The sequence below is a fragment of the Carlito syrichta genome, unplaced genomic scaffold, assembly GCF_000164805.1.
Source record: "Carlito syrichta isolate Samal-C Ts95f unplaced genomic scaffold, Tarsius_syrichta-2.0.1 Scaffold301645, whole genome shotgun sequence".
Lineage (NCBI taxonomy): Eukaryota > Metazoa > Chordata > Mammalia > Primates > Tarsiidae > Carlito > Carlito syrichta.
In genome coordinates this window covers 31,307-44,443 of record NW_007245741.1, presented here as the reverse complement: position 1 = coordinate 44,443, position 13,137 = coordinate 31,307, and positions in this window count along the sequence as shown.

The window sequence follows — 13,137 nt, the reverse complement described above, 5'->3', positions numbered from 1 at the left end:
TGGTGATATCTCTATCCTCGAACTTAACAGAAGAAGAGGAGATAAAAGAACTAACCTCAAACTGCTGCTTCTTGGGCTACAATGCTGTAACTTAAACAAAATCCTTTGCACCCCCACCCCCAACTTCCCTCACTGCATAGACAATGGGCAGGTCTGTATATTCACTTTCCGTTAAGCCACTGAGGAGCTCCATTCCCCAATACATACTTGAATGGCACGATCCTAGACTCCCTATAGCTGAGTGGAGAGCTCATGAGCTTACATAGCACAGCAGCTTTCAACACCACAGGAACCCAGTGTCACAATGGAGGAAGAAAGTGTGATAAGTGTATCCGTTCTCATCCAAGCATGTCTCAGTCCTTATGACTCCCTGAAAGAGAACATTGGTGTTATATTAGGAGGGAAACTGGATAAGGTAATGTACTGTATTGATATTGGCTGGTTTCAAAAATAGTAAGATAAGTTTATTTGACCTTAAATGTTTACTTTTTTCTATCCACAAGCTAAATATTTAAATTGTGGTTAAAAACTAAGGATTATTGATTGCACTGATGTTAATATAGCCACATCCTGATCTTTTTCATTTTATTTTCCTGAGTCTGTGTTTAACTCTGTTATCCAGGCTGGAGTGCGTGGCATGTCAACAGCTCACTGCAGCCTGGATCTCCTGGGCTCAGGCGATCCTTCTGCCCCAGTCTCCCAAGAAGCTGGGACTCCAGGGGAGTGCTGTCATGCTCAGCTAATTTATTTTTATTTTTTTCTACAGATGAGGTCATGCTATTCTGTGCCAAGCCACCTGTGTAATTGTAACTGAAGTGAATTTTTAAAAAATAGCCTGTTGTTGAAATGTGTTAATTTTTATCCTCTGGCAATTTCTGTCTTTTAATTAGTGTATTTAGACCATTTACACTTAAGAACTTGTTGATATGTTAGGGCTTATATCTGCCATCCTATTTTTTGTTTTCCTTTTGTTTCCTCTGTTTCCTGTTTCTTTGCTTCTCTTTTTTGTTCCTTTCTATGTGTTACGTGAGCATGTTTTAGGATTCAAACTCTACTTATTTGTTTTGTTATGCTTTTTAGTTGTAAGAGGGAGGATCTGGGAGAAATGGAAATTTCCATCTTGGCTGGAACTAGTAGTTGTTGAATAATTTTTATTATTGTGGTAAAATATACATAACATAAAATTTACCATCTTAACCATTCTAAAGTGTACAATCGGTGGCTTTAATACATACATGTCCAAGGTTTGTAACCATCACTGATACCTAATTCCAGAAATTCTTCATCATTCCTGTTAAAAAGAAAACTGAGTCATTGTACAATTTTTTAAAGTTGATTTGAGCAAACAGCAATTCACGAATTTGGTCATTTCAAATCAGGGTGGTTTAGGAGCTCCACTGATGGAGAGAGTTTTTTAGAACAAACACAGAAAACAAAAACAATATTTAACTGACTACAGTTGTACAGTTGCCTTATTTCGTCTATCCTGTTTTGGAAAGTCTCTATTTATATCATTATAAGTTTGTTGGCTACTTCTGACTGGTTGAGTTTAAGTTCTGTCTCTCTTTAATATAGGCACTTATAAAAAATAGTTCAAACTAAGGTTCACATATATTTGCAAATTAAGCAGTTTAGGTTACTTATGAGGCCTGTTTTTGTCTGGTTAAGGATTCTTCAGGTCTGGTCTACATTTTAATTTACTTTAACAACCCAAATGGAAACTATAATATTTACCAATTAAGGAATAACTTCCCAATACCCGCTCCATCCAACTCCTGATAACTCAATTCTATTTTCTGTCTCTATGAATTTGCCTATTCCTAGAACCTCACCTAAGTGGAATTTTACAATCTATGTCCCTTGGTATCTGGCCTTTTTCACTTAGCATAGTGTTTTTAAGTTCCATCCATGTTGAAACATACATCAGGTTTTCATTCCCTTTTTATGACCACCAGCAGATGTTTGTTCATTCATCTGCTGGTGGAAACTTGGGTTGTTTCTACCTTTTGGCTATTTTGAACAATGTTACTGTCAACAGCGGCACATAGCACAAGGTGCAGCTTACGCTGGTATACAAGTATCTGTTTGAATCCCTGCCCCTGCTTTCAGTTCTTTTGGATTTATACTCAGGATTGGAATTTCTGGGTTATCTTTAGCAATTTGTTTTTATAACACAAAAAGTTTTCAAATTTTCTATAACAGCAGGGAGACATTTGCTCAGAATTCACGAAGGACAGATGAGGGCAATGTTACATAATGTTATCTAGAAAGGTCTATCTGTTTGGCCGATGTGCTGGTGGTGTTGTGGGAAAGATGCAAAGAATTGCACAAGGAGCAGGCTGGAAAAAGTTTATTTAGAAAATAAATTAGAGAAAAAGGATTGATCCACCTCCTCAAGATTGAAGAGGGGACCAAGCACTGAAGAAGCATTTGGTGCTGAATGTTTGAAGCTGGGTGCTTATATGGCTTCCTTTAGAGAGCTGGGAACAGGAGCCTTCCTGTGAAATATAACAGTAATGGGGGGAGACCTTGCCATTCTTGTCACGGCGATTAGATGTGCAGGATGGCAGCAGCCAGATAGTTGATTACATAGGCAGGATGAGTAGCTCAAGTTCTATAGAATAAAGTTACAAGACACAAACGTTAAACTTCGAATGTCCTTTGATTTAGGGAACAAAAAGGCATTTAGCTGGGAGTGTCTTGTTCATGGGAAAATTGTAGGATGTTTTGAGTCATTATAACGGTTTGTTTCTTTTATCTCAGTGTCCATACAGTTTGTCATGCAAGATAGCTAGAAACTCATCCTTGGAGCAAGATGTTAATTATAAAATCCTAATGCCCATTACTGGGGGAGGTTACAGTTTTACTCATTAGTGACTTTAAACAGTGGAGTTAATTAAACTTACTTCAGAGCGAGAGAGTTAGCAGAGCCAATTACACAATAAAATAGTATTTACTGAAGTATACCACTCATTGGTAATAATAACAAAACAAAAATATAAGCCAATGCCCAGCTGCTGCCCACAATGGCTAAAGTAACCCCATTTTGGCATATTACCCTTTCACTCTCTTTTCAAGGAGTACTCAAAACTTTCCAGTTACTACTATCATCAATTCCCAAGCCTCTCAGCGGTATGGGTGGTGAGAGGAAGGTGCTATTGGGGTTTGCAGCACCCATCGGCTTCTCTTTTTGCAGGACGTGCTATTTAATGAATCAGGATCCGAGACTGGAGGAAGGTATGGTTTGGAGTAGTCTCATTGGAGTTCATGGAGTCAAGACTCTCAAAGAATTAAGATTAATTGAAATAGAGACCTGATTTCTAGTACCAGTTTTGTCATATACTAGACGTGTAACCTGAGGAAAGTGACTTAACCTCTTAGGGCCTCAGCCTCCTATATTATACAACATTGGGGTGGGTGGATGAAGTGTGTGACAGGGTTGAACTGGGTAATATAAGGTTCCTTGCAGCTCTAGATATCTATAATTTACAAAAAATTTGGCGGATTATTTCCTCTAGTAAGGTCAACTTTCTGAGTATATAAAGACTTGATTCTTTTAGATCCAGGCTGTGCTGATTTTGGGGATAAGCTAATTCCAAAGGACTCATCCTACAAGGTACTATTTGTATTTAACATTTGCTTAGCTAAACATATACAACTTAAATTCATCTCATATAACAAATGTGACTTCAGAGTATGACGTATATTACTGGCCAGCATTATTAGATATTTTAAATAATACTTCAGAATAAGAATGGTTCTTTTTAAATCACTCTGCCCTCCATCACCATTTCTGTAAATACACCTGTCTTGTACAAACATCCCACTCTTTCTGTATACACTCATGGTTTCACTGTTTTCTCTAGAAAATACTTGCCCTTTGTTTTCCTGTTACAAACTGGCTTAAGTGCCCTTCTTAGTTGTTCTTAGTGCATTCAGTGTATTCATTCATTCATTAAAAAATATGCACCATGTTAGGTGTCGGGGACACCTCAATGAACAAGACAGGAATGGCTCTTGCTCTCATTTAGTCATATCTAGGGATGAAGAGAAACAATGAATAAATAGTAATAGGTGTGCCAAGTGTTAAGAAGAAATGAAGAATTCTGCAAGTTGTAGGATCATATTGAGGTGTAAATGAATCCTTGGGAATCAGAGATTTCTAGATGAAGTAGCATTTTAGTTGAAATATGAATGGTGATTTGGAGTCACCCAGTCTAAGATGAGGAGGGAGAGCATTCCAAGCAGAGGGAATAGCTGAAATGAGAAAGTCCATGAAATATTTGAAAAACCACAAGAAGGTCATGCTGGCCAGAATGGAGAGTCTACTAGAGAAAGTGGTATGACATGAGGCTGAAGAGGTAAGCACAAGGCAGACTAGGTTGCACATTATTGGGATTTTGAACAGCTAAGGATTCAGGTCTTTTATCCTCATGGGAACTGAAAATCATGAAGAGTTTCAAGAAGGAAAAAACATGACCAAATCTAACATTTTTAAAACTTCGTTTGGCTGTGATGGCAAGTGAGTTGGAGGTAGGGTTGGCAGGAGGAGAGGCAGGAAGGTCCATTGGGACATTCCTGCTGTGGTTCATATGAGAGTGATCCGGGCTTGGTCTAGGACTTGCATCTGCCTCAGGGGAAAGAGTTGGGTGGTTTGTTGAGTTTGAGGAATGAGAGAGGACAGAGATTCAAGAATGGTTCCATGAAGCTTAAGGGGAGAGAGTGTTTTAAACGAGAGAACACTGTGCCAGCTGTGCCACATGGAATTGAGACGTCCAATAAGCGGGTAACTGAAACACATTGTTTGAATATCATGATGTTGAAGATATTGTTGACCTCAGGGAGAACACTTTTAGTGGAATGATTAGGATGAGATTCATACTGAGTGACTTGAGGAGTGAATGGAAAGAAGAGCATGAGAGAAACACATACAGAGAGAAACACATCTCTCTCTCTCATCTGTCTGTCTATCTATCTGTCTGTCTGTCCGTCTGTCTGTCTGTCTGTCTATCTATCTACCTATCTGTCAAAATACAACTCTTTCCAGAAGTTTGGCTATGAAAGTAAAGAGAAAGAGTCAATACTGGAGGGTAATAGTGAGTAAACAAAGAATTATAGCTTCATCGTTTTAATGGGAGAGCCTTGCACATATTTAAATGCTAAACAAAGTAACAGGTAGAGAGGAGAGACTGAAGAATTAAGAGGGAAAGAGACAATAGCTTAAGGTTCCTGAGACTGCTGGCTAGAACCAGGGTGGAGGAATTGGTCGCTTGTCACATTTTGCTGACATTTTACTGACATTTTCTACTGTCTTCCTCACTGGGCTGTGAGCTCCTGAAGGTGAGGAATGGTGTAAGACCCATCACCAATAGGTGCCCTGACATATCATTTGTGGTGGGAACGTCTCTGCAGATGTATTCCCTTAAGTATATAGACTAAATGACTTGAATACTTAGGGGTTTGGGAATTGACTTGAGGTTGGGCTTCTTGAATAGAAGCCTGTTTAAGCCTGATAGGAAGATCTAGGATGAAATTAGTCATTGTGGTGATAAAGAACAACCTATAACCTGCAAGTCAAGAACTGCTATAAAACTAATTCCCCCTGTTGGTGTTCCCTTTGATCCACAAAAGAAGATGAACCCCACAGCAGTACCCCACAAAAAAAGGAACAGTTCTCACTCATTTGCATCTGTTTCTTGTCAGATCTGATGCAGCTCATCTGCACAGGCCATGAGCAGAGTAATGAAGAGATGCCCTTTTATCCTTCCATACTCGATTGCCATTAAATTTAGTACAGATATGGAAATTAAGAAATTCAGTGAACAATTATGTTGCATTAGAATTTTTCTTCTGCACTGGCAAAGGATGCCATTAATATTTGTTGGCAAAAATTATTCTATACTTATTTATCTTCTGGAAGTCTCAAAAAACTTAAAAAATGGTTGCTATGTGTGTAAGATTCTTCCGGGAGTGGGAAAATGAGACAAAAATGGCCTTTCAGGAAGGGAAAATCGAAAATGGAAGCAGGACTACAAGATGCTACAGAAGTCAAATTTCACTAATGCTATTTCAGGAGATAGTTCTCTAGGTTCTAGCAAATTGGAGAAGCACACATATAAAGACTCAGTTGCAAATGGGTGGAGATAATAATTTTTATTAATCAGTACAATACCTTGTAACTCCCAGTGTGGGCTTCTTTGATAAAAGCCAGAGAACATGACTTAGGGCAGAGGCTTAAGTGGAGTCTTTTGCCTCCCATCCTGGGTTTCTGTTTTAGGACTTGCCTGTTCCAATGTACTTGCAGAGAAATGACTAGGCTTGCAGAGGAAATTCTGAGTTCAACCAGTAGCCTAAAAAAGGACTCCAGGCCTTCATGCTCCCCTTGTTGTCTCCATCCTGAGTGGAACACAGTAATAGGATATGCCATTCAGCTCAGTGGCCCTGCCCACTCATGCATTGACCTTGTGAATGCCAGTGACTGACCATCAGCTTAGTTCTTCCATAGAAACACAGAGAAAGAGAAGGATAAGTGTTCTTCCCTAATGCTGACAGAGAACAGTAGGTCACAGCCCTACGTGAGGTCAGAGAGGCTGAAGTTTTTATGTTTTCTGGGGTTTTTTTTGAGATATTCCCTGGATTCTTCCAGCAAATCTTCCTGTTTACTTAAGGAAGATTTGGAAACAAATGAGTAAGACGCATGAGTCAAGGACGGTTGGGAAACAGCAACAGCTAAAGTCAGGTGGAAGAGAGAAGAAAAAAACAAAACAAAACAAGACAAAGCAGAAAGAGCTTTGGACACATAGGAGAAGATTTCTAGGGAGAAGGTTTCAAGAAAGACGTTGCCATTAGCCCTGAGTGTAATAAGGGGTGCCAGTAAGGTAAGGACTGACAAAAATTCTTTGGGATTCATAGTATGGAGGTCACTAATGACCTTTGTGACAGCAGTTCCAGTTGACTGGTGAGGAAATAGATTGTCATAGAGGAATAAAGTTAGGAAGTAGAGAGGAAGAATAAGGGTAACTAAAAGAAACTTGACAAGCCGGGTTCGGTGGCTCAGTCTGTAATCCCGCGCCTTTGGGAGGCTGAGGTGAGTAGATTGCCTGAGCCCGCGGGTTCGAGACCTGCCTGGGCAGCAAGACCTCATCTCTACGATAAAACAAAAAAATCAGCCGGGCGTGGTAGTACATGCCTGTAATTCCGGCTACTTGGAAGGCTGAGGTGGAAGGATCGCCGGAGCCCAGCAGGTTGAGGCTGCGGTGGCCCGGAGCGGCCACTGCACTCCAGTCTGGGTGACAGAGTGAGACTCCAACTCAAAAAAACCAAAAAAACAAACAAACAAAAAAACAAAGAAACTTGATAGAGGAAAAAAGAAAGGAGGATAGTTGCTAGAAGTAATCACCTCAGGGATGTTTTTAATTAGGGCAGTGTTTTAAGACCTAGAGAAAAGGTGTGCTGTGTTGATGAAAAGGTGCCAAACTCTTAAAAGATGTTAAGATGGTTTATTATGAACCAAACTTGAAGATCTAGGCCCGTGTCACATGTCCCCAGGAGGTTCTGAGAACATATACCCACTGTGGCTGAATGGTGGCTTGGTTATACACATTTCAGGAAGGAAGAAGTTACAATACATCATAAATCAATACATCTGAGATTTTCATTGGTTTAGCCCAGGAAGGAGGGACATTTTTCCAAGCAGGAGGCTTGCAGGTCACAGGTGGATTCAAAGATTTCTTGGCTGGTAATTTGTAGTTCTTATCTAAGGAATGTTGGAAGTCAGTAGAGAAGATGTTTTGTTGAGATAAGGGGACAGGAAAACTCCAGGTTTGCTGATTTGTAGATGAAGTCCTACCTGTGGCAGAGTCAGAGAGGGCAGATACATGTGTTACAAAATTCCTGGAGCCTGGGAGTCTCCAAGAGATGACTTTACAGGGCCATAAAATGCTTTGATTTCCTTATTTATTTGCTACGTGGTGTTATGCCAGAGTCAGGTTAGAAAACAGACATTTTGCATATAGGGTAATAAAACTCTGGTGAATCCTTATCAAGCAGTGACTCCCCAAGTCTCTTAGTTAGGAATTTGGATAAGAGAGAAAAAGATCAGGTTTTGTCCTCAGCTGTGTAGGAGATAGTATATAAAATCTTCCACCAGAGAAGGCTGGAGGGCTACTTTGGGAGATGGAGCTTTCTGTTATTGGGAGGTTCACCAAAGTCTCTGAGGCCAAGAGGATTAAGCTACTTTAGAACTGATTTCTGAGGACACAGTTGGAAAGTGTGTATTTAGAGTCCTGGAAATCTCAAAGGACTTTATTTTATAGCTGCACTGGAATCACCGTTTGGCTGTAGAAGTCTCCCTTGAAATTCTGTAAATATTACTCCATTGTGTTTTCCTGGCATTTAGTTTGCAAAAGTAACATCAGCAGGTTTTTTTGCCCTTGGTGTGTACCTGATTTTGGGAGTGTGTCCTTTGTGGGGAGTGGGGGAGACAGGGGAGTAGCTTATAGGGTTTCTTGTAGGATTCTTTTTTATCATTTATAAATTTTGTCAGATTATCTATAGTATGGCTTTTTTTCAGTATTCCTGCCCCATAATTCTCCTTTTTTTTTCTTTTTTTTTTGAGGGGAGTCTCACTCTGTCGCCCAGGCTGGAGTACGGTGGTATACTTTTGGCCACCTCAGCATCGACCTGCTGGGCTCTGGCAATCCTACCGCCTCAGCCTTCCAAGGAGCCAGAACTACAGACGGGCGCTACCATGCCCAGCTAATTTTTGATGTATTGTAGAGATGAGGTCTCACCAAGTTGCCGGGGCTGGTCTCGAACCCACGGGCTCAGGCAATCTACTCGCCTCGGCCTCCCAAAGTGCTGGGATTACAGGCTGAGCCAATGAGCTCGGCCAATTCTTAGTTTCTTTACATACAAAGCCCAGATTTTCTTTTATTGAGAAAAAATGTTCTCTTATTATTCTTTAATTATTCCTTCTTCATTTGTTTTCTTTTTCTGGAATTCCTATTGTATAGAAATTAGTTATCATATATTATACTTCCCATTTCTTAATTTTCTTTTATAGCTCTTTCTGTGTATTTCAGGAGATTCCTTAAATTGGTTTTCTATTTCTTAGATTCTAGATTTGGTTTCTGGCATATTATTCTGCTACTTAAGGCCTCTACTGGGATGTTGTTTTGTTTTGGCACTCATGATTTTATTTTAAAATTCTTTTTGTTCTCTCATTGTTCCTTTTCATTTATGCAACACCCTCCAAAATGTCCTCCTGTCTTTTGAGATTTAAATAAAATGTCCAACTCTCAGTCACATTCCTGATGAGAAATTTGATGCCTACTCTAACTTTTCTTTTAACTCTGAGACAGATTGTACTTGGTTCTCTCTTGGTCCAATTTTCTTTGCCTCAGATCCCTTGATTGCACCCCTTCTCTTTTTTTTTTTTTTTGAGTTGGAGTCTCACTCTGTCGCCCAGACTGGAGTGCAGTGGCAGCTCCTGGCCACCGCAGCCTCGACCTGTTGGGCTCCGGCAATCCTTCTGCCTCAGCCTTCCAAGTAGCTGGAACTACAGACGCGCGCTACCACGCCTGGCTAATTTTTTGATTTATTGTAGAGATGAGGTCTCGCCAAGTTGCCCAGGCGGGCACCCCTTCTTGTAGCCCATCCTGGCCTGGCAACATACCTCTTTCCTTTGTGTTCCCCAGATGGTTTTCATACCATTCACTTTGTGTGGGCACACTGTGCTGAAGATCTGAGGTGCCCTCCGGAGAGCATTTACCTGTTCTTAAAAGTCTTCCATTCGCCACATCACCAGGGATCTATCACCCACCACCTTTCTCAACAGGGCTCCTCTCCTGCCCTGTGGAGAGGCACCTTGGTCCTTTTTTATCTCCCTGTTTGCTCTCAGTCAGAACTCCCTTACCCAAATTCTCTGTTTCTCTCTTGATACTTACTTTAAAAAGGTGTTGCCACACCCATCCCTTCCTTAAGAGAATTTAGGTTCCTGCTTTTAAAACGACAATTTGTATGCGTGGATATGCTATTTAAAAACTATTAAAAAAAATTCTTCCTTGTTTTCTCTACTAAATCCATCTTGAAAGGAGATATCTTTGCCCTGGTTTTTCAGCTTTTTATTATTTTGGTAGCTAATTTTCTTCATATGTCTAATGTTTCCCAAATAAGAGAAAATAGATGGCTCTTGTTTCTAAACAGAGGTCTACCTTTCTCAGTATTGGCAACTGATATGGGTTCCCTCAGCAATTGTGCATGCCAGGGTTCAGTTCTTTCTGGTTGTTTCCTGATTTTTTTTCTAAGTGATTCTTATGCAGAACTTATTGAACATGTTTTAAATATGCAATTATGAACTCTAGACTCTTCTGACTATTGCTCCTCTCTCAAATACTTATATCGTCCTTAGCCAGGAATAAATAACAGAATCACCACTATTTGTTCTCTTTTGTTTACCTGACTTGGATTTGTGTTTGTGATACATTTAGTCCTCATTCTTTAACCGCCTATATAAATTATTATTAGGCCACAGGGTAAAACTGTAGAAGAGACTTGAGCCCTGAAAAGCTACAGCTATGGTAAGAACTTAACAAATGTGTTGGGTCTAAGTTGGCTGTTGCTCCAGTAAAGGGCAATTGACCATCTTCATATCCTGACCCCTGGGGAAGGGGGAAGCTGCCCTGCAAGGCCGATAAACATATTCTCCCTTACACAAACAATAGGCCTAAAACTGCACAGATGCAAAAACAATGACTGAAGAACAGGAGTGGCTCCATCTCCAGGGGTCCCACCTCCCCCATATCTTCCTCCTAAACAACCTTTATAAAGGCTCTCTGCCCAGGGAGTAGTAGCTGATGGTTATCGGGCTTGCTTTGTAGATAGCACCTATTGTAAACCTAAGAATGGTATCTGAGATATTTTTCAGACTGTGTACTCTGATGGACCTGATGTTCCACCTGGGTCCAGAACACAGAAAGCTCACTCCACCAGTCCTGTGACACCCTCTTCCAGAAAGTGACTCTCTGACAGGAAGACACCCCCCGTGATACCATCAACCAATCAGCAGCCCCTATCACCCTGCCCACCAAATTACCTTAAAAACCCTAACATCTAAATTTTCAGGGAGGTGGATTTGAGTAATATCTCCCATCCTCTCTGCTCAGCTACTTTGCAATATCTCCATTGTAATGGCTGCATCAGTTCTGGTTGGGCTGTAACAACACCATACCTTTGGGTACCACTTCACTTAGGCTGTCCATATGTTTGTATTTGGGCTGATAAGCCAAACACAAAAATTCATAGTTACCCAGTATGCAATTTGTTAATGTCCAGTAACTAATTGCACACTAAATAACTCCACAAAAATGCCTACTGCGAAAAGCCTGTGATATTGTAACAAAAACTCTTTTTTTTTTTTGAGTTGGAGTCTCACTCTGTTGCCCAGATTGGAGTGCAGTGGTACGCTCTCGGCCACCGCAGCCTCAACCTGCTGAGCTTCGGCGATCCTTCTGCCTCAGCCTTCCAAGTTGCTGGAACTATAGGCGCGTACTACCACACCTGGCTAATTTTTTGATTTTTTGTAGAGATGAGGTCTTGCCAAGTTGCCCGTGTGGGTCTCGAACCCGCGGGCTCAGGCAGTCCACTCACCTCGCCCTCCCAAAGTGCTGAGATTACAGGTTGAACCACCGAGCCCGGCCAACAAGAACTCTTTTACATTTGCTGCTGGGAGTGTGAATTGGTATAGCCTCTTTGAAAAACTGGTTAACAGTACTGATCAAAGCTAAGCGTACATATACCATTAATCCAGAAATTCCACCCTGGATGTACTCCCTACAACAATGAGTGCTTATGGCCACCAAAAGTTATGTACAAGAATGTTCATGATATATTTAATCATAATATCTAAAAGCAAAAGGCCACTCCAAATATCTAACAATAGTGGAAGAAGTAAATGTAGCATATTTACAAAACGGAATACTGTAAAGTGATGAAAAGGAACCACTGCTATGCATAATAATAAAGATAAATCCCACAGTCTAAATGTTGGGAGAAAGAGGCCAAATACAAAAGAGTATCTATTCCATTTATATAAAATTCAAGGCCAGGCTTGGTGGCTCAGCCTGTAATCCCATCATTTTGGGAGGCCAAGGGGAGTGAATTGCCTGAGCCCGAGGGTTGGAGACCAGCCTGGACAACTAGGCAAGACCTTTTCTCTACCATAAAATACAAAATAGCCAGGTGTGGTAGTGCGCGTCTATAGTTCCAGCTACTAGGAAGGCTGAGGTGGAAGAATCGCCGGAGCCCAGTAGCTCGACAGTGGGGTGGCTGTGAGTGTGTGTGTCACTGCACTCCAGCCTGGGCCAAGGAGTGAGACTCCGCCTCAAAAAAAAAAAAAAAAAAATTCAAGAGGAGGCATAACAGACACATATGACAGAGTTAGAATAGTTATAGCTTGAATGGATACTGACTAGGAGGGAGTTTGCTGGAGTCCTAGAGGTGTTCTATATCTTTATGTGAGAGGTAGTTACATGAATATAAAGAATCATAGAGGTATACATTCAAGATTAATGTACACTACTATGTGTAAGTTATATCTCACTTTAAATATATCGTATGATGTCTTCTAGAACTAGGAAGGATAAACTTGAGAGACTTCGATTTGGAGAGAAAAATAATATTTTTGGGATCAGGTTCTTTCTAGAAGAATTGCCTTAAACAGAAGTCCTTTCTTCCTTTATCCTACTACAGATATTTCTCTAGAATAGGTGTGGTTCTCTTGCCCTTTATTAAAGATATGCTATCAAGTTGTTTCTTACATACCATTTTAAGCATTGTGGTAAATACAAGTTCAAAGTCATATTCCCAGTACTCTAGAAATTTGAAATCTAGAGAGACAAAACTAACATATATAAAATATTTAAAGAACTTAGTGCTAATGTCTTTTTTTTTTTTTAGGGCGAACTTTAAAGCACAGAATTCTCCAGGGATTCAGGGGAAAGAGAACTCAGTGAGAAATGCAGTAATTAATTTTAATGTAGGAGGAAGGACTTAAGGTGAGTTTTTAAAAATAGATAGATAGGGCCCGGCTCGGTGGCTCAGCCTGTAATCCCAGGACTTTGGGAGGCTGAGATGAGT